Here is a 27,935-nt window from a genome sequence, read left to right as displayed (position 1 = left end):
TGCACCAAAGCTGGGGGTTGAGACTGTGGCAAGGCTTTTATTGGGAAATGGAGGAAGAAGTCATGGTATTTACTTATATCCCAGCATGTCAACACTTTTGTTTCTTTTCCCTGAAGAGAATAGAATGAAGATGGGAAGGCCTTACCAATGAAAATAGGGTGCCTCTCTTGCTAAATAATAAATGGATTTATTGTTAATAAACTTACTAATATAGTTCGTTATTCACATGATAGTCCAAACAAGCTGTTGAAAATTTTATTGTTGAGTGAATAAATATTCTAGACATTTTCAGAAAACTGCTATTAAGTTTACATTGTGTTCTTATGCCTATTAAATGAAATACACTCCTACACATATATCTCGACTTTATTCATCTAGAAATTTAAAGATATGGGCAGTTACCTATGTCTGCAGAAAAGAGTTTACATAGCAAGCCTGAGAATGCTATAGTTTAAAAAACCAACTTGCAAGGTTGGCACTTGGCTGGTATCTGTCTACTTGGCTCTCAAAGTTCCCAGTCAACAGTTAAATGACAAGTGATTCACTGTACCTAGACTGTGCAAATAATGTGGTTTATGCCCAACACCTGCTTTCTTTGTAGAATCTGGAACTTTCATGTATGACCAGCACCCAGTAAATAGCTTGGGTACTACCTCTTTAGTGGGCATCCCTGGGCAGAAACATAACACACATATTGCTGTCCTCCTATTACTGGGGGAAAAGTGTGCTCTGTGTGACTTCTCATGGGAGAAGTGTAGAAATCTACACATGCATTCCTCCAGACTCTGCCTGTGTCTTTTTCCCTTTCATTCAGCTGTGTGTTCTTACTACATCACCATAAAGAACCTTAGCCATGAGTATAATCATATGCTGAATCTTGTGAGTCTTCTAGAGCATGTTTAAACATAGGTGTCTGAATGAAAACCTTCAGATACCCACTAGTTATCTCTCACCAAAGGCTAAGAAAAAACGTTTTAAACATTTATTTAGTATGTTTAGTGAACATAAAAACTTCTAGCCCCCATATTGAATCATGTATCTCTAGATCCTAGAGGAAAAGACGAAGTCTAACAGGTTTCAATTTTGGGTGTATAAGTGTCAACAATATAAAAAAGAAATTCCCTGATATTATAATTTAATTAAAAAGGAATGGACTGTCTTAAAGTGCTGAGTTTTTTCCACGCAGAGGCTATTGAACTAGTGTTTGGGGGGTAATGTAAAGGAAATTGATATATTAGCTAACATATAAAATAGTTGAATTTTGCAACTCCTTCTGCGTCAGAATCTAAAAAATAGGTTAGGCTGACCTATAATATTATAAATAAGACGACTGTCAACAGAAACCTTCCAGGGTTTCCTAATCCACACTGTGATTACAAAATATATCACCATGATATTGGGGTACTCCCTTATCATTGAAAAAAAAGCTTTAATATGTTGCACACATAATATGACGGTTGATGTACCAGGATTTATAATAATGTGTCAATATATACTGAAAAAAAAAAGAATGTTCCATTTAGTAGAAGTCTCTTTTTTTTTATGGCTGAAAATAATCATCATGTTTCACATACAGGCAACAATTCAAACAGAAGTGTCACAGATTTCAGCATAAATATATAGTCTATAGAACTCAGAATAATAATATAACAATGGTTAACTTTACTATGAATTATTTTCAGAAGCTTGAAGTGTGCTTATGTACCCAATAGACCAAGCCAGTCTGTTGGCAAAAACTCCTAGTTAATTCCTAGTTTTCTTTCATCCTTAGAATGTTATCTGGGAACATGGATAATCCAGAATTAAGGCTACAATTCCAGTATCTCTTGCATAAGTAACCACATTACTAGGTGCCAGCCACTGGGACATGAATGGAAATGGTGTCCGTGTATCCCATAAAAAAAGGGGAAGGCCACTTTTTCATCCCTTCCTCTATTCTGTGGCTTGGAATGTAGATGAGATGGCTATAATTCCATCTCAATGCTTATGGACAATAATACCATCTTGGGGGTAACAAAAAGCAAAGCTGGAGATTGCATGAGTCCCAGAAGACTGTGCAACCACGAAATATAACTGAGGCCCTACATCTGGATTTGACCTGAGACAGAAACAACTTTCTATCTTACTTCTAGCACAGTTATTTGGGTTTCACCTGCACAAAGTGAAAATAATGTCCTCACAAATAAGCAGTATGAAAGTCTGATTATTAGCATCATCAGAAACCCCTGTTTCCCAGCAGGTCAAAAGTGAGGCTTACTTCTGGCATGGTCCACACTGACTATCCCTCAGCAGGATATAAGTGCTTTACTCCTGTCATTTTATTTACCCAATGGTCTTCTGATCACTGATTATTCAACTTTCCAAACATATTAATATAAAGGGGAAGTGGTGAAAATTACTGTTTTTTACTCTGGATCAAGAATAAGCATTCTGGATATCAAGAAAATATATTCCATCTTTATAAAAAATTAACACATGGGTGTATATTATAAGACATATTTTTCTAGAACCAAATACCAACATTGGCCATGTACTAAATTAATATATATAAATCAGTAGTTTTAATATAAAAACACTTAGGAGCATAAAAGAATAAATATATTGGAGGAAAATTTCCCATTTAAAATGTCAACAAGGGGGGCGCCTGGGTGGCTCAGATGGTTAAGCATCTGCCTTCGGCTCAGGTCATGATCCCAGGGTCCTAGGATCGAGTCCCGCATCGGGCTCCCTGCTCAGCAGGGAGCCTGCTTCTCCCTCTGCTTCTCTCTCTCTCTCTCTGTCTCTCTCTCTGTCTTTCATGAATAAATAAATAAAATCTTTAAAATAAAATAAAATAAAAGTCAACAAAGGGACCGAAATATCTAGGAATAAATTTAAATGTGTTAGATAAATTTGGGGAAAAAATCTTTAGACACTCATGAGAGACACAAAATAAAACTGAACAAGTTTAAGTCATGCCATGTTCTTAAATGAAAAAACTCAACATTATCAAGATGTTAATTGATAAATTCAACACAATCACAATGAAAATATTAACAGAATTTTTAGAAGTAGTATAGCTAAGTCTAAAGTCTCTAAAAAAAAGTTGAGAAAATAAGAAAACTCTAAAAATAAGGGCTAATAAGAATGAGAGGCAACTTCCCCTTACTGATATTAAACCTTAATGATTAAAGTAACACATGAGAGTCAGCCACATCCAGAGTCCTCAGTGGGATACTGTAACCATATGCATATAAGCAGACAGGTCATTGGACTAACAAAAAGAAAAAGGTTTTTTAAAACAAGACCCCACCCCAAAACAAATGAGCAATTTATAGGGAATTGTAGGGCTAAATCTGCACAGTCCTTATGGACATGATGGGCATTGGATTCCTACATACAGTGGGAAAATAAGAATACACACTGAAGTAAGATATTTGTTAAAGATATTACAAGAAATCATAAAGTCAATAGAAGAAGCTGGATTTTCTAATCCAGAAAACTGTGAACAGCATAGATAGGTGTATTGAACTAGTCAAAGGGAAAATAATTAGAAGCTTCCAAGTAAGCCCCAAGTGAACGTCCAAATTATCATGGCATGGACTGCTAGGTACATACACCAATAGTCATTTCCTCTCTTTTTCTTAGTAAGGCAACGATGATGTTTTTAGTGCCAGGACAGTCTTTTCGGGAAGAAAAGTTATGTTAGTTCCTCTCACATACAGCAAAGCTGTGGCTATGTGATTAATTTTTGTCCAATTGACTGCCAGCCAAAATGTGATGTTGCAACTTTCAGGAAAGCTGCTTAAATGAGTTTGTCTTTTCTTATTTATTCCTTCTTCCTTCCACTGGCTGGAATAACTTGAGACTGACAAACCCTCTTAGATTATGAAGTAGGGAAAAGGGTGGAGGAACAAGAACATAGAAGAACCTAGGTTTCTGATACTCATGGAGCTCTAGACTACCCACCTCTGGACTACTGTTTCTAAAGAAGGAATGAAATTTTATCTTGTACAATACAATTTTTTTTGCAGGATTTGTTACTTCTCTGAACTGACATTCTAATGATATCTTTCAGTATCTCTCTGACTCTTTCCTTACCTGTAATGTAGACGTAGTGTTACCTACTCTTATATCCACTAATCATTACTGTTTCACGTCTTTGGAAGTTTGTGATAACATAGAAAATTTGGATTCGATTATTGGATAGAAAATTTGTATTTAAATATGAAGCACAAACAGGAAAACAGCTCGACCTGTATTTGTGTTTGAAACACATGTGTACATGCAATAACTCAAACTCCAAAAGATCCACGTGAGATGAACGCTAATATCTACTTCATAATAGGGACTTATCAGGATCAAAGCACTTACCCAGAATCACTCAGGATGCAAATGGGAAAGCCTGATCCCAGGTCTGCCTGAGGTCAGAGCCAAGGCTTTTGTAGGCTATACTATATCGTGCCACAAAATAATAAATCAGATTATAGGAAAAAAATATTTAAGAATGAAATTATGCTTAAACAACTCCAGCGTTTTATTCATATCAAGGCATTTGTCAAGATTCTTTGCCTATAATTCTGATTGAAAGTATTAAATGACAAATGTTTGTGGAAACTGCCAGAAAATTAAAGCCAGAAGACATGTGTCCTCGTTTCAAACTTGCACTAGTAGTGTGCACTTGGGGACTCTGATTCTGAATTTTTTTCTACAAAACAAGGATAATAAAACCATTTTCTACTTCGGCAAGTCATTGGGAAACATGGATGAGAGAGGATGTAGACAAAAGGAGTAAGAATATAAATCCATTCAAAAATAAAATCATAAAGCCATTTTTATCAGAATTAAACACCAACCGGAGGCATGTTTGACTCACCTCCATATTCTAAGTATGTGCCTTGACTTACGCGTGATTTGATCATATTCTTGAATTACTTCGATGCTTTCATCCTTCTGTTCCCCGTTTGGTCAAACAATAGTGACATTTAAAGGTTCTTTTTGCAGGTGAAGCACATGGTTTCATGTCAGAGTAATCAATAAAATTTCTTAAATTGCCAAAAATAGAACATAAGGTTGACCTTTTTAAAATAAAATATCCCCAAATACTTACCAGACCTATACTTAAGAGCATATAAAAGATATTTTATTGCTATTGTTAATCACATAAGATGTATTTATACAAGTGTAATAGTATAGCAGATAGGTCATATTTTTCCTGGTTAACTGTTCCTTGGATATACTTTCTGTCTGAAATGGGCTTTTATTAACTCCTGTGTAAAATTATCTTTATTCCTTCCATTATGGCATGAAATATAAAAGGAAAAAAGGAAAAACGAAAACGAACAACCAAACATAAAACACCAAAACCGCATCTTCATTGGAACAAAGGCATGAATGTATTTGAAAATTATAGACCATAAACATTTTTAAAAGTAAAGATGTACCTGAATGCATTGACTGGTGCAGGGTAAACTTTCTGTAAGATCTGGAGCCACAACAGGGGACTATCACTAGACACCCAGTATGAAATCCTAGAAGAAAAAAGAAGAAAATACACAATAAATCATACTGACATGATTCTTATTATCTAACTCTTACTCCTTGATAGAAGGCACTGTCCCCTTGATTACCATCAGTTTTCTACAAGTCTTATTGGTTATCTCTTTAAATTTTCCCCTTTTATATCACTGACCTTACCTTATATTCTTGACAACTGAATTCTAAGAGTTATCACTCCATCCCTGGAACACTGACAAGCTGGGGTACTGTTGTCCCTACTCCTTTGTCTTCCTGTTCCAATCCATCATACACAGTGCATTCTGAATAAGTCTCAGCACTCTTGATCTTGTTATGACAACTCAAAACATTACTTTAAACCCTACTGTCCACTTGACCAAGTCAAGACTATAGCAGTTTGCTTACCTGTGAGCTTCACAACCTTGCCCAGCTATCCTCTATATCATAGAAACAACACATTCATTGTTTCTTTGAATAAGCTATTTTGCTCTTTTCACTCTCTGTCTGATTATATATTCCCTCTTCTCATCACCACTTAACACTATCATATTTTGGGGGCACCTGGGTGGCTCAGTCGTTAAGCGTCTGCCTTCAGTTCAGGTCATGGTCCCAGGGTCCTGGGATCGAGCCCCACATCGGGCTCCCTGCTCCGCAGGAAGCCTGCTTCTCCCTCTCCCACTCCCCCTGCTTGTGTTCCCTCTCTTGCTGTGTCTTTCTCTGTCAAATAAATAAATAAAATCTTTAAAAAAATAAAAACACTATCATACTTTTTATGTCAGTTCAAGTTCCACCCTTCACAAATCTTCTGTGATTTAGCACATTGCAGGCAGTAGATAATTCTTTCAATGTACTTAATTTCATTTATCTTGAGCAAATGAGATGTATTCTGAATAGGCCAGTGTAAGGAGAAGCAGGGATAGAAAGAGGAGCTTGGTTACTCTGAAGAATAATGGACGACGTACTGTATATTTTTTTCTCAGGATACTTTCAGGAGTTTCTCTTAATCTTTTGTTTTCAGCAGCTCAAATGTAATATACTAATTATTTGTTTATGAATCCTGTTTGGTGTTTTCTGTGATCCATGTTTTTTTTTATTTTTTTATGTTTGTCATTAATTCCAGAAAATTTTTAGCAATTAATACTTCAGATAATTCTTCCACCCCATTCTGTTTTCTCTGCTCTGTTTTTCCCCTACTCTATCTTTTGTTCATTTCAGTTTGGGTAATTTCTATTCACCTATTTTCAAGTTCACCAATTTTTGTTGCCTCAGGGAAGTGTCTTGATGAACCTGTCATAGGCATTCTTCATCTCTGCTACTGTGCTGATTTTTAACATTTCCATTTATTTATCTCTTTGCTGAAATTACCTGTATGAGCTTATATGTTGACCACCTCTTCCTCTAGAGACCTTAACATATTAACCTGCATGTTTAAAATCCTTTTGAGATGGTTTAAACATCCAGGACATTTCTGAATCTGGTGCTAGTTTCTTTGTAGCTTTGAAAGTACATTTATTTCCTTGATTTTTCTTACGCCTGAAATGTTTTGAACATGGCAACATATCAAACAGAATAACAAATATTAATCTGTCTTTGTACAAAGGTTACATTGAATTCTGAACTACTGGGATTTAGGTCATCTCAGGCCAAGGAAACCCTGAAGCCAGAAAATGACAAATGGTTTTTGAGACAAACACTAGAGTTAAATAGTTTTGGCTTGAATGTGGGCACACCTGACTTTCTGTTAGGCCTTTAGTGGGGATGTGATATTTGTGTTGTTGCTATGGTTGCACTCAGTGAACCAGAGGCTTCAAATTCCTATAATGATACTTTGTGTTTTATATTGGGAGCTGGTTTGCCAGAAAATTTTTTTAAGTCTCCCTCCATCTTCATCTTTAGATTTTCCCTTTGTGGTGTGCTATGCTTCAGGGAGAGTCGGCCTGTTTAGATCCCCCAGCAGTATTTCACACTTTTACTTGACATGCGTTAGCCTGGTGGAGGTTGGGGGTGTTGGATGATTTGTGATTTGCGTTGGCCAATAGAATGCAGTGAAAGCAATGGTGAGCAGTTTCTCAGTCTAGACCTTAAGACGCCTTGCTGTTGGCCTTTTGGAGACATCCATCTAGCTTGCTGAAGAGGCATGTGGTGGAGAATCAGACAACAACCCACCATCCTCCAAACCGGAGATCATTCTAGACCATCCAGTTTCAATTTAGCCACCAGATTGCTGAAGTCACATTACTGAGCCAAGGCAAGACCAACAGAAATCTGCCCAGCTAAGCCTAACCTTAACTGCTGACCCACAAATGTTGAGCTCGCAAGTGAATGTTGTTAAAAGCTGCTAAGTTTTGGGGTGGTTTGTAACATAGCAATGGACAATTGATACAAACACACCAGCAATTTAGAATAAAATTTTTTTTCAGATTTTAAAAAGGTAATATTTGTGTTTTGTAACCTTAAGTAGAGTCTGAGCCAAATATCCTGTAATCAAACACATTAAGATTATGTAGTGAAAGTATGAGCATTCACACTCAAGAAGTTAAATAAAGACCATACATAGCATTATGATTTATTTCTATAAAACAATGGTAGGATAAGGATTGACTATAAATATCCTAGTACATCTTATTTATTCATAAAAACATAATTCCGGTTTAATCTAAGATCTATACATACATACATGCATAAATACATACAGATATATTTAGGTATGTGCATTAAATACTCATTGAATCTGGTCGTTTGAGGACACTGAAGAATAGAGTTTACCACTGTTGACATGACCACTGTCATCAGATTAATATTAGACATCTGATGATGTGTCAGGAATGGGACTTTCAAGTATGGAGCAATACTTGATATGCAGTCTTTCTTAAAACTTCTTTCAGTGCCTCCTATGTATTTATTAGCACAGATTTATGTCTAGGCAGTCTCTTTGCAAATCAACTTCCATAACCATGTTCTCACTAATAAAAGCATATTTTTCAAGGACAACAATTAAATTATTACATATATTGACAATGTAATCAACTCAATATTTTTCACTTTTGTTACAAACCATCACCATCATCATCAAAACTATCTTCATAATTACCTGTATTAACGTTAGTGTCATGTTAGCACTTTTCCTATTAGTCAAGAGATTCAGAAGAGGTGCATGATTACAGTCTTACATACTAGTTGTCCCATATTTTATTGTTGGTAAGAAACTTCACAGTAACCTATGGAAAACTTCTGGGAAAAAAATCACTTCATGCACTATTAAAGACATATGATTTGTATTGCAGTTATTCATAGGATTATCTTTAGGTTTTGATGTTTACATAAGCAATTAAATGGTCAATTAATAGCAAAGCTACCTGTGTGAATTCTAATCATTCTTCTTATATAAACTATGTTCTTGAGATAATGCAATAAATAAGAAGAGTGCCTAATCCAGACTAGGAACTAGGAAAAGGGCCTAATCCAGAGTAGGAGTCGGGGAAGACTTTGCAGAATATTAGGATAAACAGACATTAACCAAGGAAACTAGGGGAAGAACACTCTAAACAGAAATTGAAAAACCTGCAAAATTCTAGAATTTTAAAGACTGGGACATTGCTACAATTTATTAGTGTTTCACCATTAAAATAACTATAAGGGGTTTGGAAAAGAGTGGAAAGAATTACTAGTGAGTCAGTTTAAGGACCATCCCATAGAAACATGATCTCAAAGTCATTTTCCACAGGACTTCAAGACTTTTTTTTTTTAAGATTTTATTTATTTATTTGACAGAGAGACACAGTGAGAGAGGGAACACAAGCAGGGGGAGTGGGAGAGGGAGAAGCAGGCCTCTCGTGGAGCAGGGAGCACAATGCAGGGCTAGATCCCAGCACCCTGGGATCATGACCTGAGCGGAAGGCAGATGCTTAATGACTGAGCCACCCAGGTACCCCAGACTGCAAGACTTTTAATCAATCTTCTTAAACGCCAATATTTTAGGTTGGCATTCAGAAGTGCCATAATCTGGACCTAAAAATTTCTTAAGGGGCTCTGGCTTAGTTGGTAGTGCCTGTGACTCTTGATCTCAGGGAGAGTTCAAGCCTCATGTTGGGCATAGAGCGTACTAAAAACAACAACAAAAAAACCCAAAAACTTTTGAAACAACCTCTCTCAATCAAACTAGGTGTTATGTTTCCTACAAATGCTAAAGGAATACTTTCCTCTTGACTAATATACATTTCTCTGTGTGGGATTTAGCTTCCTTTCTGATCACAATTTTTAAAATGTTAACCTACCTTCAACACACAGCACAATCCCTTCTCTCTGCGGCTTTCCTTGTCTACATGAGAACTCTTCCTCCTCTAAGCTCAGATAATTGACCACTTGGATGGGCACGTTGGATATTGTTGCATTGTTGTTTATATTTACATGCCATCTGGCTTTCATGATGTTGAATTGGAGTATAAACAATCATAAATAAATAAATCCATGTTCACACAACCTAAAGTATATTATAGAGTGTTGGTGTTCACAAGGCAGTTCCATTGCAAACCCTTCTGTATTCGATACATCCCATTACTTATTAGGGCTTAATTAAATTTAATTGTGTCTAACAATTACAATTCCATATGTAATTCTGCTGTTGGGTGGTGTTCTATAGATGTGAATTATGCTCGGTTGGTTGATAATGTTAATCAATTCTTCTGGGTCATTCCTAAGTTTCTTCCTGGTTGTTCTCTCTGTTATTGAGAGTGTGGTATTGAAGTTCCAACTAATGTTGTTGAATGGTAAATTTCTTCCTTTAATTCTGTTAGATTCTGTTTCATTTATTTTGGTGCTCTCTTCATAGCTGTGTACATATTTATAATTTTAAGTTAATTGATTTATAATTGCTATTTCTTCCTAATAAATCGACTCTTTTGTAGTTTCTGGGAAAAGTCTCGGGATTTTAATTAGAACTGCATTCAATTAGAGAATTGAAAATTTAACAACACTGAGGTTTCTAGTTGATAATCATGATATACCTTTTCATTTATGTCTTCTGTAATTTCTTTAGCAATGTTTATAGCTGTCAGTATTTATCTTTTGCATATATTTTGGTAGACCTACCCCTAAAAATTTTATGTCTGGGAGAGTATTGTAAGCAGATTTTAAAAATTAATGTAATTTCCAACTGTTCATTGCTAGTATGGAGAAATACAATTAAACATTGTATATTGATTTTGATTTCCTTTGGTCTTGCTAAATTTATGCAGTAGCTTCTTTTTTAAGATTATTTAGTATTTTTATCTACAAAATCATGTTGTCTGAGAAGAAAGACACTTTTTTTTTAAGATTTTATTTATTTATTTGACAGAGAGAGACACAGCGAGAGAGAGAACACAAGCAGGGGGAGTGGGAGAGGGAGAAGCAGGCTTCCCACAGAGCAGGGAGCCCGATGCGGGGCTCGATCCCAGGACCCTGAGATCATGACCTGAGCCGAAGGCAGACGTTTAATGACTGAGCCTCCCAGGCGCCCCAAAAGACACTTATTCTTTGTTTTTCAATCTGCACAACTTTATTTTTCTTATTTATTTGTACTACCTACAACCTCCAATAAAATATAGAAGCAGTAAGAGTGGACATTTTTGCTTGGATTCTGGTCTTAGGTGAAATGCAGTCCCTGGCATTAAACATTACCCATGGATTTTTCACAGATGTACTTTTTCATCTTGTGAAAGTACCTTTCAATTCCTGGTCTCCTTCTTTTTAATCACAAAAATGTGCTGAATGTTGTCAGCTGAGATTTTTAAACCTATGGGGATGATCTTACATTTCCCCCCCAAGTTCTGTTAATATAATAAATTACATTAATCAATTTTCAAAGAGCAAATTAAGCTACTATGCTAGGATGAACTATATTTGTCCATAATGTAGGAACCCCCCCCCTTTTTTAGACATACATTTACTGGTTTATTATAACGGATACAGCTCAGGAACAGTCAAATGGAAAAGATGCATTTGGGCAAGGGATGGGGGGAGGGTCATGGAGCTTCCTTGCCCTCTCTGAATGTAACACACTCTTGCATGCATTCACCAATCTGGAAGCTCCATGGACCCTTTTTATATACAGCTGGATTCAATTTGCTAATATTACAATTAGTTTGTATCTGCTCGTGAGGCACATTGGACTGTAATTTCCTGTTCCTGTTTTCGGTGTTGATAACAGGGTAATGCAGTCCTCATAAATGACTTGATAATTACTCTCTTCTGTTATTTTCAGAAAGAGTTTGTGTGTAAGACTGTATTTTTCTTTCCTTGCATGTCTGAGAGAATTCACTAATGAAAACATCTGGGCCTGGAAAGTTTTTATTGTATGTAGGGATTTTTTTTTAATGACATCTCCCACTTCTTTATTTAGCATATGACTATTGAGATTTTCTATTTATTTTTGTGCTAGTTTTGTGTTTTAATCTTTCAAGAAATTTATCAGTTTTACCTGTTTTCAAACTTGCATAGATTTGTGTATTATTATCTTTCAATGTTGGTAAAATATGTAGTGATATCTTGTCTCATTCCTGATATTGGTAATTTGTGTCCTATTCTTTTTTCTTCACCAAACTGCACATTTATCAACTGTATTGACTTTTGAAAATCATTGGTTCTGCTGATTTTTTTTTTTTTGCTGTTCACTCATTTTATAGTTAATTGATTTACACTTTTTAGTGTTTCCTTTTTATTTACTGTACTTTGTGTTTATTTTTTTAAAGATTTATTTATTTATTTGAGAGAGAGAAAGAGAGAGAGAGAGAGCACATGGGGGGGGGGTCAGAGGGAGAAGCAGACTCCCCACCGAGCAGGGAGCCCGATGCGGGACTCGATCCCGGGACTCCAGGATCCTGACCTGAGCCGAAGGCAGTCGCGTAACCAACTGAGCCACCCAGGCGCCCCTACCATGCTTTGTGTTTAATTTGATGTCCTTTTCATAGTTTCAGAAGACAGTTTAGGCCATTAATTGTGAGCCTTTAAAAAATTTTTATGTCAGTGTATAAGTTTTATACAAGTGTATACAAGTGTACTTCCTTCTAAGCACTGCTTTAGTTGCACTTCACAAATTTTGATGCGTTGTACTTATTTTCATTGAATACAAATTCTTTCTAACTTACATTGTGCTCACTTCTCCAGCTCATGAGATATTTAAGTGTGTTGTAATTTTTGTAATATTAGGGGGGACATTCCAGATATCTTTTTTAATTGATTTTTAATTTAGTTCTATAGTCCCTGGAATGAGTTATTGTAAAGAATATATATTACATATTTTAAATCCTTTTTATATCAAGGCTTGTTGTTTTTTTGTTTTGGATTTTTGTTTGTTTGATTTTTTGGTTGACCATATAGTCTATCTTACAGAATATTTTTTTTAAGATTTTATTTATTTGAGAGAGAGAATGAGAGAGACAGAGAGCATGAGAGGGGGGAAGGTCAGAGGGAGAAACAGATTCCCCGCTGAGCAGGGAGCCCGATGCAGGACTTGATCCTGGGACTCCAGGATCATGACCTGAGCCAAAGGCAGACGTTTAACTGACTGAGCCACCGAGGCGCCCTCATGCAGAATATTTCAATAGCACTTGAAAAGAATGTGTGTTCTTACAATGTTGAGTGTACTGAAAACGACCTCAGCAGCAGGATAACCAGATAAGGTATACTTCAACACCCAGAGTTTCTGTTTTTTCTTCCATCCAGGTCACTAAATGTCCCAAGTGTAAAATACAATGCCATAATTATACATTAAAAGACCTGGGAGATATGGCCTAGGAATTCTATATTTCTCTGTTAAAATTCCAAATCTCTGTTAAAATTCCAAATTCTATATTTCTCTGTTAAAATTCCAATTGTTATAGAAGTTCCAAGTCCCTTTCTCCTTCCAGCCTGGAAATAGTTCTTCCAAAGCACATGAATCAAGGCAAGCTCCTGAGAAAGTCTGAGCTCCACTTTGAATGGCACCCTTGGCTAGACACACACAGATGTCCTTTTCATGTTTAGTAGCCATGCTTTAGAGGAACAGCTGCAGAAAACCCTGTAGGACCTACACCAGTTATATTACCATAAACACTTCTGTAAACCTCTCCATGTTCATTGTCCATTGCTCATCTTTATGCTGAGAATAAATAGAATAAAATGTAGTAAATTGAGGTACAAGAGAAGTTGAAGACCTGTTCGTACTGCACAGAGATAAATAACTTTTCTTAATTTTTAAGGCATGAAAATACTGATACACTGGACAGTTCAGCTTGCTAGTTTACCCTTGGTCACAGTAACCAGAACTCTCTCAACTGGACACAAACAAAGGACCGTCTATGGCTTGCCACCACCACCTGCTGGGAAGCACTGACTCCTCTTGTACAAACCTGGTCATTTCTTTTCTCTCCCTCTGCACCTGTTCCACACATGATATGCAGACCGGTAGAGACTTCCAGTCACATATGGAGCTAGGGAAAGAAATGAGCTCCCAAATCCCAGCACGCCCCGAGCTTCAGGTCATGTGTTGGGTATGCACTTCCTTCTCACCTAGTCATGGTGCGTCTAGGACCCAGGTGGGAGAGATCCACCCTCACCAAGCTTTTGTGCTACTCTTGTCATACATTTGATTTCTACATGTGTTATAAACCACCCCTGCCAACTAATTATTATTTTTGTTTTAAACAGTCACTTACACTTTAAAGGTTTTGTTTTTGTTTTTTTTTTAATGAGGAAAAATGTCTTCCATATTTTCTGCATGAACGTCACGTCCAGTGCCCTTTCTTCTTGGGTATCATTAAGCTTCAGCTACCTGGAGCTGGTTTTGCCCAGCCTTTTGATGTTTCCCCTTACGCTTGCCTAGGTTGTGTCAAGGCATAGACTCCAGGGAACTCTATACAGATTTCTGATACTCTGTGACCCAAGTGCCTGCTGCCTGACCTCCCTAAACTCTGTTCTCTACCTCCTGCACTCAACTTGATTGCCATGCTCTGATTGGGCTCCCCTTATTTACCCTGTGGTCAGGAAAGTGCCTCGCGGCAGGAAGCCTGGGCACCTTGAGAGCTCATTCTGTATGTTTTGCTTTTCTCGGGGATAGCAGTCCTGTGTTTCCTGGTACTGTGTCCAAACCCATGTTTACTGTTTCTTTTGTTTTATTTTTCAGTTGTTTACAAAGAGAAGACAAATCCAGTACCAACTTGTCTAACGTGGTTAGAAGATGATAATGTTTAATTTTTGTAGAAACATTTTATTAGTGTTAAAGGTAGTTCCTTTATATTCTCAGTTAACAAGTTTTAATTTTTCTTTTAATCATAGACGTTGAGTTTTATCATATCTTGTCTGTGTCTTTGGATAATTACATTTTATTTAATCTATTAGTATAACAAATTGCAGATATGAATTTTTCTAATTTTATTAATCCTTATATTCTTTACAGCTGAGTTATGTTTTTTCTCTTTTTATACTCCTATCTGGGGGCACCTGGGTGGCACAGTCGTTAAGCATCTGCCTTCGGCTCAGGTCATGATCCCAGGGTCCTGGGATTGAGTCCCACATCGGGTTCCCTGCTCGGCGGGAAGCCTGCTTCTCCCTCTCCCACTGCCCCTGCTTGTGTTCTCTCTCTCGCTGTCTCTCTCTCTGTCAAATAAATAAAATCTTTAAAAAAATAAAATAAATAAACTCCTATTTGACTCAATGTGATAATGTTTTGTTTAGGATATTTGCATCTATATTCATATGTAAAATGGGTTTTTTATTTTACTTTCTCATGATAGCTTTGTTTGTTTTTGCTATTAGCGTTCTGATCTCTAGAACAGCATTGCCCGACAGAACTTTCTGTAATGGTGGAAAAGTTCTATTACCTGTAATGTCCAGTATGATGGCCGGTAATCACAGGTAGTTACTGAAGATTTAGAAATGTGACTGGTGTAACTGGGAAATGAATTTGAATTTTATTTGATTCTGAATAGTCACATATGGTTAGTGGCTACCATATTAGACAGCACATTTCTAGAATACACTGACAGTATCTGCACTTAATCCATTATTCCATTATAGAGTCCAAATAAAGTCAGAATAATATGCTTCTTAAAATTTTTGTAAAATCTGCCTTTACAATCTGTTTCTTTTGTGTGAAGATGTTTAACTACTTTTTAAATTAGAAAATAGTGAAAAGATGGTTGAAGCCTTATAGTTCATCTTAAGTAAGTTCTGGTAAATGTTTTTCTATGAATTTATCTATTTCAAGTTTTCCAGTTTGATTGAATATACATGTACTGACTGTCTCCTACCTTAATAATAATTTATGTTGTAGAGATTATTTTATCTGTTATTATAGATATAAAAACTCTCTTGTTCATCTATTTCTACCATCTTAATTTTTTATTTCTTTTTGTCACAGTTTACCAGAATTTTAGACTTTTCTCTACTTTAAAAATATAGCCTCCCTCAATAATATATTAACTCATTCTCCAACCCCACCAGCTCCCATCATGTTGATACTACCTACCATTTTCATTTTGGATAATATACATATTTTAAGTTATATTTATACATAAATATATGGTATATAAAATATGTGTGTATATATTTATATATTTACAATATACATTATACACATACATACTTTCATCATTTATCTTTGGTATTTTTTCTAAGACAAAAAGAAGTTTTACCAAGGTTTTTTATTAATTTTATTCATTTGCCCACATGAACTTCATAGATCTCTTGCAACAGCTCTTGGACTTATCTTTTCTCTTGTTTAAAATACTTGATCCAAAACTCATTCAATGCTAGTCTTTGTGCAAAATTTTGAAGGCCTTAGAGTTCAGAAAAAATATTTAGTTATGTCCTGAAATTTAATTGATAGTTTGACTACATATAAAATTCTAGGATCTAAGGCTTTTCCTTCAGTGCTTTGAGAACACTTAGTGGTGAAATATCTAAGATGTTTGATTATTATATGTGATTTGATATTTTTCTGCAAGTTTTTAGAATGTATCATGATTTTTTATGTTCTTAAATTCATTATTATATATCTAAGTGTGAGTTTCTCTTTTTTCCCCCTCCTCTTTTCTACTTTACTTTGTTTTTCATTATTTTTTAAAATTCTGCGAAAGGTATGTTATCTAAATATCGTAAAATGTTTTTTCAGTCCCATTTTTCCGTGGGTATTAGCAGTCTCTATATGTCTTAGCTTTTATTTTAACATTTTCTATCTGTCTTTTTTCATCACTGAAAGCGTTTCATCATCTGGTTTCTAATTTCATAAAATTGTCCTTCAAGAGTATCCATTCTGTTTCTTATCTGATTTATTGTGTGTGTGTGTGTGTGTGTGTGTGTTTAAGATTTTATTTTTTATTTGACACAGAGAGAGAGAGCACACAAACAGGGGCAGGGGCACACAGAGGGAGAAGGAGAAGCAGGCTCCCCACCGGGCAAGGAGCCCCATGAGGGCCTCGATCCCAGCATCATGTCCTGAACCAAAGGCAGATACTTAACTGACTGAGCCACCCAGGCGCCCCTGATTTATTGTGTTTTTTATTTCAACCATTGTAATTCTCATACCCAACATTCTGTTGGGCACTTTTTTATATTTTATTGTGTTATCCTAGTAATGTCTTATCTTGTTCAGTATGTTTATAGACTAATTATAACTTCTTTTACCATTTATTCTAATGATTTCACTTTTAATGTAATCCATGATCCAATATATCTCTTTTCCTTTGAAATACTCCTGCCCACTGTGTTTTGTCCATAAGCTCATGTTCTCCTGGAAGCTTAATTCCTTTCGTTGCATAGTGTCAGACTGCATTTGCGGGTGAGAAGTAGATAAGCCTAAGTAGAAAAGCCCCAACCCCAACAGAAAACCCCAGTCAATTACTTCTTACCTAGTAAAACAACTCTTCAGTTGAGGATTGTATCCTTTGTTCCCCAGAGAGAAACGGAATATGGAAGAGGTTCTCTTTAGATTATAATTGATTGATCCTGGTAGTTTGGAAAAAGAAACATGAGGATGTGACTTCAGAAGTCAATCTGTTCCCTCCTGTTATCTTCAGCTACTCCTAAGCAGGTGTCTTGTATGCTGCCCTGATTTCTTCCTTAGTAAATGGCAGGAATTAAGGTAGGTTCTTTTTCTCTCTGCTTGGCTACGTCCTGCTCCAAGGAAAAGCCACCATCACCGTCACAGCTACCCCAGAGATTTCTCCATTTTTCTATTTTTTTCATGGTGTTTTTTCTATAGGTTAATCTTGGAGGAGGGAGCCGGGAATTATCCCAGTTCAGGATTTTGGTAGGAAAAGGAAACAAAACTGAAATCTAATTAGAACTTTCTCCATGCCACTCTATATTACCATTCATGCTCAATTATGTCTATATTTTTAAGGTTTTTTTTTATTTAACTAATCTCTGCACACAATGTGGGGCTTGAACTCACAACCCCAAGATCAAGACCCACACGCTCAATCTATTGAGCCAGCCAGGCACCCCTCAATTATGTCTTTTAAATAAATTCCTCTAATTGGGATTTCTGGATCCAAGGACATGAACATTTTTAAGATTTTTGATATATACACTCAAATTGCTATGAAAAAATCTGCAATAATTTGCCATAAAGCTGTTAATGACGGTGTCTATTTTCTCCCTCTACGTCTAACACTGGTCTACTGGTTTCTGCATGTCTTCCCCTGATTTGATAAATCAAAAAAGTTTTAATGTTCATTTTTTATTCTTGTGAGGATAAACATTTTTGTAAATTTATTAGCCATTTGTACTTATAATTGCCTTTTCTCATCCCATCTTTTGCCCACTTTTTCTCTGGGCCTATTTAGCTTTTTCTTATTGAATTTTACAAATTAGAAAGTAGTAATATTGCTTAATGATAATTTCTCAGCTTCTTCAAATTCATCTCTACAACTCTATATTGGCAAAATGTATTTTTTTAAATATTCTCACTTTTTCAGGCATTTGTTCATGTTCTGTGAGTAGCACATAAGTGCACAGATTTTACCAATTGTCCTACTGAGTCCTGTTTTATAAAATATGTATGAATTGGCCCATTGGGAATATTCTCTGCCTGGCTTTCAAGTTGACAATAGGTTTTTTTCCTCTTGCTTCACATTATTGCACTTTAGTTTACATGATGATGTTCTATCGCTTACGATCATCGAACAGTCCCAGCAATAGTACTCCACTGTATTTTGCCTCAGCTTGTCATTGTGATACAGGAAGTGCCTCCACAGTCTGTTGTACTGCTCATGTTTTCATAACCTGCTTTACCTGAAAAAGCTTGTGGATGTGAGGCGCTATTGTATGTAGACAAATGCATTCTGCTCTTCCAATGCCATAAGCAAGAGATAGTAGATGGCCCATTTTCAGACCAGGATTATTTAAACAATTAACTTTTTAGATGCTTTGCTGATTATATCCAGGCTGCTCAGAGCATACTCAGAGCTCCACATTTTATCACCTCTGATCGTCAGTGTCTTTAATCAGCTATACTGCTTTTGTCACTTTTTTTTTTCAGTTTGTCTTCATGTTTCAACTTTTTAGTCAGCTTCATGGACATCCTAAAATGCTAAATGAGACACAACAGAATATTTTTTCTTCCAGTACTAAAAAAAGGACATTCACAAGTATTTTAAGAAATTTCTGTATACTTAGGGTGGTGGCCTTGAATAAAAAAACCCACCTCTAATTATTTTGATTTCTTGTACTTGCATTTGGAAATTTCTTCCTAATCATGATAAACATTGTATACAGGCTTTTAAATGCCTATTTTTTTAAAGCAGTCTGAACAAACATTTTTTGCCATGATCAGTAATCCTGAGAGTCCAAACTGAAAAACTGGTAAAAGGAAAAAATACCCAGACTCTACAAATGTCCCAGGATTAGTATTTAAAAGGGAGAAAATTTTAGAAAACACATGGAGCTTTCTAAAAGGTCTTTGTGACAAGCTACCTCAGGAGCTCAGTTCAAAAATAGAAGTTGATGTACTAAAACAGATGTGTCAGTGCAGCTCCAAAAATCTTTATAAATACAGCCATTTGGAAGGATGATCCTGGACCAGAAGTTTTATTCCTTGTGTATCTACATTAGGTGCACATGCCTCATCTCAGCTGTCCTAATTGTCTCTGTAATTTCCTCCTGAGTAGCGGTCATAACCACCCTGGCTTCTGCCACCAGAGTCTCTGGACCTTCCATATCCATACCCATATCCTCCAGGTCGACTGGCATATCTGCCACTCCCATAGCCCTGGTCCCCACCACCTCTAGAGTAGCTGCGACCATGCCCATGGGCCCCAAAGGCACCCCCTCTAGTTCCCCTGGCCGACTTGCCGGCGTGATCCACACGGATCTGGCGAACATCCAGAGACTCTCCATTCATGGCTTTCATGGCATCTGAGGCATGCTCTGGATTGGTGAAGGTGATGAAACCAAAACCCCGGGATCGCTGAGTCTCCCGGTCCTTGACAACGACCACCTCGGAAATAGGACAGCTGCTGAAGTGGTCGTCCAGAGCCTGCTCATCGGTGTTGAAGTTGAGCCCTCCCACGAAAAGCTTCCCTTCTTCAGAAGACATGGCAGCGAATTCGAGTACTGCAAATTAAGCAAAAAGACCAGAAGAAGAGCTACGGTCGAGGAGCGGAGAGACCGGCTGCCTTTGTCACTTTTAATACGTTTTTGGCACTTCTACTATAAGCGGGCACTACACTTGAAACTACCATGTTAAAACCTACTTTTCTAAGTTTGTGCCTTTATTGTGTTTGTGGTGGGGTTTGTTTTTTTTTTCCTTAATTCATCCCACTTGTTCTTCAGCTTCAAAAAGTTTTGTTTTGTATAGAAAATTGCCCGAAAAAGAGCCATCTTTGTTTCTGGTTCAGTGGCTTCTCTGCAATCTTTGGTTTATTGTCTCATTTTTACTATTGTCATTACTGCTCAAAACTCAGAGAGCTATATTATGAGTCATAAATACTACCGATGGCTGAATATCGTAGATGGCTGGTAGAGGTCTGCATATGTACATGAGATCATTTTAGAAGTTCCTGTTTTTAAGTTTCTGTATCAATAAAATAGTATATCATTTGTTCTGAATTATCCAAGATCTCAAAAGAGTATCAGATCACTTCATCCGCATATTGTACTTATATCAGCTAAATCCTGCCCAAATTGCCTCTTTAGTGCATAAGTCCTTAGAAAGCATTGTTTCATAACTATTACAACCATGAAATATTTTGGGACTCTGCTACACCACCCATAAGAGTCAGAAAATAAGTTATTTTGTGGAGAAATAAACTGCTATCATCTATTTGAAATTAAACTTTTCTTTCTTGTGATCTAGCAATTACACTACTAGATATTTACCCCAAGGATACAAAAATACAGATTCAAAGGGGTACATGCACCCTAGTGTTTATAGCAGCATTATCAACAATAGCCGAACTATGGACAGAGCCCAAATGTCCACTGACTAATGAATGAGTAAAGAAGAGGTGGTATATATACATAATGGAATATTACTCAGCCATCAGAAAGAATGAAATCTTGTTATTTGCAATGATGTGCATGGAACTAGAAAGTATTTTGCTAAGCAAAATAAGTCAGTCAGAGAAAGACAAATACCATATGATTTCACTCATACGTAGAATTTAAGAAACAAAACAGAGGAATGTATGGGAGAGGGATAAAAGAAAAAAAAGAAAAAAGAGAGAGGGAAACAAACCATAAGAGATTCTTAAAGATAGAGAACAACCTGAGGGTTGATGGAGTGAGGTTGGTGGGGGATGGGCCAGGTTGGTGATGGATATTAAGGAGGGCACTTGTGATGATGAGCGCTGGGTGTTGTATGTAAGTGATGAATCACTGAATTCCTACTCCTGAAACCAATATTGCACTGTATGTGAACTAACTAGAATTTAAATTAAAATTGGAAAAGAAAAAAAATAAACTTTTCTTTCTTGGAAGAAGTAGGGTGACAAAGGTTCCTCACCTCCCTGCTTGCCTAGAGATAGTTATGGGTTCTGCTAAGAGACTTTACTCTCCATATCAGTGATTGCCAAGTAACAGTCTGACCTTTAGGAGTTATGCAATTTCACACCATGGATGATTCATTTCTGTGTCTTCTCATATGACAATTGTTGGTCCTTCTGTTCCCAGTGGGAAGCAAGAGTGCCACCTCAGACCTGCCTCACTAGCCTCTCTCACCCCTTACCACATCAGAAAGCTCCTTACGAGATTTCCTCCAGAACATGTGGTCAGTTTTCCCAGTGTGCTAGAGAGAGCTTTCCTGCGATGACCTTTGTTTACTCACCTATATCTGAATGTTTTCATAAATCTCAAAAACATAGAAGTTAGGGGGAAAAAGAATGAATGGCATATGACTTCTTATTGCTACTCTTTTCTTTCCTAAACATATATTAGGGTAAGAAGGAAAGGGCTTCAGGATTTTTACTTTTTCTCTATCATGTACTGTTATATTTTAGATTATATAGCAAAAGAGGTGTCTTTTTTACATTATTTAATAATTCAGTGAACTGAGGTAAACAAGATACTCCACATATAAAAATGCAAGTGTTCTGTTTATGCCTAGGTAGAAGCCATGTGAGAATATCACTCTCACAGTAAGAAACAAGTCATATAATCTACAAAATCCTAACTTAATTTGAGCCCGTTGGAGAAATACAATTAAAGGCAACCAGGTGAACTAAATTCTAGAGAATATCAAGCCCTTCCAAGAAAAGATGAGATATACCGTCTTGCCTTCGGAGAGCACAGGGTAAGAAGTGACAGCCAGAATGCGGGTAAGAGGAAAACAACTGAAATGTTAAATTATTTTTTTAAGATTTTAGTTATTTATTTGAGAGAATAGAGACAGAGAGCACGAGTGGGATGAAGGGCAGAGGGAGAAGCAGGCTCCACTGAGCAAGGAGCCTAACGAGGGACTTGATCCCAGGACCCTGGGATCAGGAGCTGAGCCATACGCAGACGCTTAACCGACAGAGATACCCAGGTGCCCTGCAATGTTAACAAATGCTTAAAAGTATTCTGTGAGCAACAGTTTAGAATCTCTGGGTCCCTTGACACAATAAGAATATAGATTCACTCAGCAACTCTTTTCTTGAGCTTCATCACATAGCCCATGAAAATGATTTGATGCCAGCCAGGAGACCTGCAGGAGGTCCCTCTATAGTTTAGAACTGCGGGTGCTGGTTGTCTGCTGCTGATAGACAGGTACAGACCATTCTCTCATATGAAGCACAAATCCTCTGATGCCACAGGAGGGCAGAAAACCCTCTTGTCCTCAGGTCGCAGGAAAAGGTGGCTTGCTACTGAGGGAGAAAAAGAAACACCTCTCCCTGCAAGACGGGCAGAAACCTCCTCGTGTACAGGATGGAGATAGATAAGAAAGGTCTGCTTCTGGGGAGAGGCAGGCATCTCACTCCCATCCACGATGGGAACCTCCCCACTACAATGCAAACTGGTGCAGCCACTATGGAAAATAGTATGGAGGTTCTTCAAAAAATTAAAAATAGAACTACCACAGGATCCAGAAAACCCACTTTTGGGTATACATCTGAAGGAAGTAAAATCACTATCTGAAAGAGATATCTGCACCTTTATGTTCATTGCAGCACTGTTCACTGTAGCCAAGATGTGGAAACAACCTGAGTGTCCGTCAACAAATGAATGGAGAAAGAAAATGTGGTATAGGGAGAATGACATCACCAAGATGGTGGTGACATAGGGAGTTCTTGATTCATTCCCCCTCACAAGAAGAACAACTAGCATCTATTCAAGAATAAGATACCACTGAGGTGAGGTTAGGGTGAGGCTGAAGTACCACCTGTACCTCAGAGACCAAGACAGACGACATTTGAAGGTAAGAGAAAAAGCTACATCTGACTCCCTGCCCCTTCCCCAAGTCAGCACAGCACAACATGAAGAGGTCTGGCCTGAGCCTCTAGTTCCTCCAGCGGAAAAGAGAACCTAGAGGTGACAGCTGCCCTCTCCCAGGACTGTGGGTCACCTTCTGGGAGCCCCTCCTCTGATCTTACACCACAGGGTTTGCAGGGAAATCTGGGGGGCCCAGCTCCTGGGAATCTCACTCTGATAGAGAAAGGGACAGGGCTTGCAATAACCCGCACATGGATCTTGACAAAGTTCCTACCCGCAGTGCCCAAGTAGTAATCCCAACGAGCGACTTTGCTCATGTGCAAAACCAAGTCAGAAGTGTATTCTGACCACGGAACTAGGTGGGGTGCAGATCTGCTTATTCAGATCCTCAAACAAGGAGTTTTGTGGCTCTAGAGCTCAGTTTGCCCACACCAAGGCAAGGTGCTGAGTCACAGCCCCACCCATGGGGAGAGTTCCGTCCAGTTCCATCTAACCAGAAGGGCTGGTGTCAACTCCTGAAAACTGTGCAACCCAGGGGCATATGAGCTAAGAGGCAAGTGGACAGAGCACATCCCCCCGAGAGCAAAGCCAGTACCAGGCAGGAGACTTCCTTTCATAGCCAAGGCTGAGCTGAGGGTAGATCCCAGCCCAGCCCGACCCAGCCAAAAAACCTGTTTGGGAAATGGAGAGTAGGCTAGAGGATCCCCTCCCTTCCCATCCAGGCAAGAGGGATAAGACATAGCCCCACCTGCTGTGGAGAATGTCTTCCAGCCCCATCTGACCAGAAGGGCTGGCAAAAACCCCTGAATGCTATGTGGCCCAGTAGCACTTAAGCTGAGAGAAAAGCAGGCAGAGGAATAGTTTACAAAGCTGAGCCACTGGCCCTATTCAACCAGGGAACTTGGGGTGTGGGTTGGCTTGAGTTAAGACAATAGAGAGCTTTACCAACTTTAGAGCAGCTTCTCTCACTGTGCCTGGGCAGAGAATACAATTCATAGCCCCACTCATTGCTAGATATAGCTTTCAGCCTCTCTGACCAGGAAATCTAAGCAGAGCACATGGAAGGCTATGTAGTCATTCAACAACCTTATGTACAGTTGCACTTGAACAGACAGCATAGCCCTTCTGCAGAGCGAAACCAGTGGCTTCATCTAACCAGGGGATTCAATGTACTCGGGCCTGATTTCAGTCCCCAGAAATGAGTTGTGCAGGCCTTGGGCCCTGACCTGCTGCTCTGCCAGCACAAGGAAGCTAATTCATAGCCCCAACTACTATAGTACCCAGTCCTGACCATCTAGTAAGCCTGACCAGAGAGTCCAGGCAACCACAAAGCCCATCCCACAGCCTCACTTGTGTAGGGAACCCAGCTAGCAGCCCTATCCAATCAGCCAGAGGCACAGCTCTCTGTCTGCATCCTCAGACCTCAAATAGTTGCTTCTCCTCAAAATAGACCATATAATAGCAAGGCCCACCCACCTAAAGACATTTACCCGGAAACCCAAATTGAGCTAACTGGTGAAGAACTGTCTCTACCAAAGCAAACCTGCAAAGTCTGTAAGAGAAGCTGCATTACTCACATGCACAAATACTAACATAAGAAATCAAGGATCACAAAAACTCAGATAAACATGACATTACCAAAGGAAACTAATAAAGCTCCAATAACTGAGTCTAAAGAAATGGAGATCTCTGAACTGTCAGACAAAGAATTCAGAATAATCCTCTTAAAGAAGTTTAGTGAACTACAAGAAAACAGAAAACTTAATGAAATTAGGGGGAAAAAATTCATGAACCAAATGGGAAGTTCGACAAGAAAATAGTAGCCATTAGAAAAAAGAAAAGAAAGAAAAAATAGAAATCCTGGAATTGACAAACACACAAACTGACCTGAAAATTTCAATACTGAGTTTCAAAAATAGACTCAACCATGCAGAAAGAATCAGCAACCTGAGGGATAGGACATTGGAAATTAACCAGTCAGAGGAGCAAAAAGAAAGAAAAATGAAAAAAGGTGAAGAAAACATATGGAATTATGAAACACAATGGAAAAAAATTCTTATTATGGGAATTTTATAAGAAAAGGTGAAAGAGACAAAGTATATTTAAAGGAATAATGGCTGAAAACTTCTTGAACCCCTAGAAACAGAGAGTGGAATGGCAATTGCCAAGGCTGAGGATCGGGGAAAATGGAGAGATGTTGGTCAAAAAGTACAAACTTCCAGCTATAAGACAAATAATTTGTGGGGATCAAGTGCACAGCATTGCGACTACAGCTAACAATACTATATCATGGACTTGAAAGTTGCTAAGAGAATAGATCTTAAATGTTCTCACCACACATGCCTACAAAACAGGGATAATTGTGTGAAGTAAGGAATATGTTAATTAACCTTATTGTGGTAATAATTTTGCAATATACATGTGTATTAAATCATCATATCGTACACTTTAAACTTACACAATATAATAGGTCAATTATATCTCAATAAAGCTTGGCGGGGAAAAGACCCCAGAATTCAACTGCCATGAGGGGAAGAGACAGGGATGGTGAGAAGTCTCCCTATTCCACCTCACAAAGCTCAGACTTTTATTTTATTTTAATGCATTAGGAAACTAAATTTTAAAGAATTTAAGTAGCTTGGACAAGATGATTTAGTTGAGTAAAATTTGGAGTGTCTGACCCGAAGACACACTTTCTTAATCTTAATTGACCCAATGATTTTTTTAATTGATATTATGTGAACGTACAGTCATCTCACACAATGTTCTCACTGTGAACTACAACTTTAACAGGTGAAACAAAAACTGTAGGAAACCAATGCAAAAGTCTTTCAATGATTTTTTTAAATGAACATTTAATGCATATGCTACAGATATTTTTTTAAAAGGCAAGTCCATTTTAGAAGTACCTTTAATAAATAATTTTAGGTAACATTCTATGAGGATATTAAGGATTAAGCAAAATCATCAGCTCCAGGAAAAGTGAGTCATCAAATGGTGAATAAGAGGTCATGATTAATTTATTCATTCATTCCAGACTAGGTATCAGAAAGAGAATGGTAAACAAGAAAATTATGTGCCATCCTTCCTACAGACACATTCACATGGTGACAGGCAAATTTTCTAAAACTAAAATATACTATCTTTTTTTTAGATTTTATTTATTTATTGGAGTGATACAGAGAGAGAGCTAGAGAGCACAAGTGGGGGCGAAGGAGAAGCAGGCTCCCCACAGAACAAGGGAGCCCAATGCGGGGCTCGATCCCAGGATCCCGGAATCATGACCGGAGCTGAAGGCAGACGCTTCACGACTGAGCCACCCGGGCCCTCCTAAAATATATTATCTTAAAAGGGTTCTCCTCCCTACTTTACTCACCCTCCCCCAGAAAACACATGAATCATATTTTACCTTTCTTTTTAATAAGAGACAGCAAGAGTAAATTAAGAATTCAGATTACTAAATGTTCTAAGACAAAAAAAAAAGCACAATTAACTCTAGAAAGCATGACTATTACAAAAATTTGTTCTGAAGGCTACTAAATTGGTGGTAAGGTTTTTCTAAAAGTTAAAATGTTCTAAAATATGTATAATTTTTATACATGACAGTGAAACGTTAGATACTATTTTCTTGTGACAGTATTTTAATAGGAAGACATTACATGGGACATCAGTGGTCCTGGCACAGAGGTCTCATTCAGATACGCACCTCTAATCATACGGTAGGATCAAGTTTTACCTAACAATGTGTACAAGAGCAGGAGGAAATGAGCTGCAGTGTTCAGATGCTGCCACCATGTGGCAAAAGAGAGCAGGTACCGGATCCCAGCTGAAAGGCAGGAAGGAGAAACAACCAGGGGGATTTAATTCTAAATTTTGAAGAAGTTCTCCCTGCCCCACCCACCCTTCGCGACCCCCAACAGCCAATGGTTAAATAATTACTAATATTTTAGGTTTACTACACCTTAAGGGCTATTTGAACAAATAATAATGATTTTTATATGCAAAGGTCTTTCTATTAATAGTTTTTAACATAGTTTTCTGATCATGCTATTTGGGGAAAAAATGTAAAGAATAATACTATTTAGAAAGTAGACAATTATTTCTCAGAGTCCATAATCTGAGAAACAAACTGGGAGTTCTAGAGGGGTGAGGGGTGGGGGGATGGGTTAGCCTGGTGATGGGTATTAAGGAGGGCACATATTGAATGGAGCACTGGGTGTTACTTGCAAACAATGAATCATGGAACACTGCATCAAAAACTAATGATGTAATGTACGGTGACTAACATAACAATAAAAGAAAAGAAAAGAAAAAGAAAAAAAGAAAGTAGGCAATTAAATTCTCAATAATTTAACCTTGATTAATTTATTTCCTTATTTATTCATTCATTTAGGCCAGTGATCCCGATGATAATAAAAATACACTTGATCTTGGCCAAAAGGCTGAGAAGTGATCTGATGATAATAAAAATAAAAAACTATTTAACAATCTGGTGGCAAAATTTCAGCAGATATTCTTCATATTCTTTCCTATGCATCCTTACATTTTTTTTACCAAAATGAAATTATATATAT

General features: G+C 37.5%; 1 pseudogene; it reads right to left on the bottom strand.

The window, feature by feature from the left end:
• Positions 1-19,106: 19,106 nt before the first annotated feature.
• Positions 19,107-20,119, bottom strand: LOC112815109 (RNA-binding protein 3 pseudogene; annotated as a pseudogene).
• Between the last annotated feature and the right edge of the window lie 7,816 nt (positions 20,120-27,935).

Source organism: Callorhinus ursinus, unplaced genomic scaffold, assembly GCF_003265705.2.
Source record: "Callorhinus ursinus isolate GAN/ISIS: 27379988/994484 unplaced genomic scaffold, GSC_fseal_2.0 scaffold6, whole genome shotgun sequence".
Lineage (NCBI taxonomy): Eukaryota > Metazoa > Chordata > Mammalia > Carnivora > Otariidae > Callorhinus > Callorhinus ursinus.
Note: the sequence above shows the minus strand (reverse complement) of the source record. Positions and strands in the feature narration are given on the sequence as shown.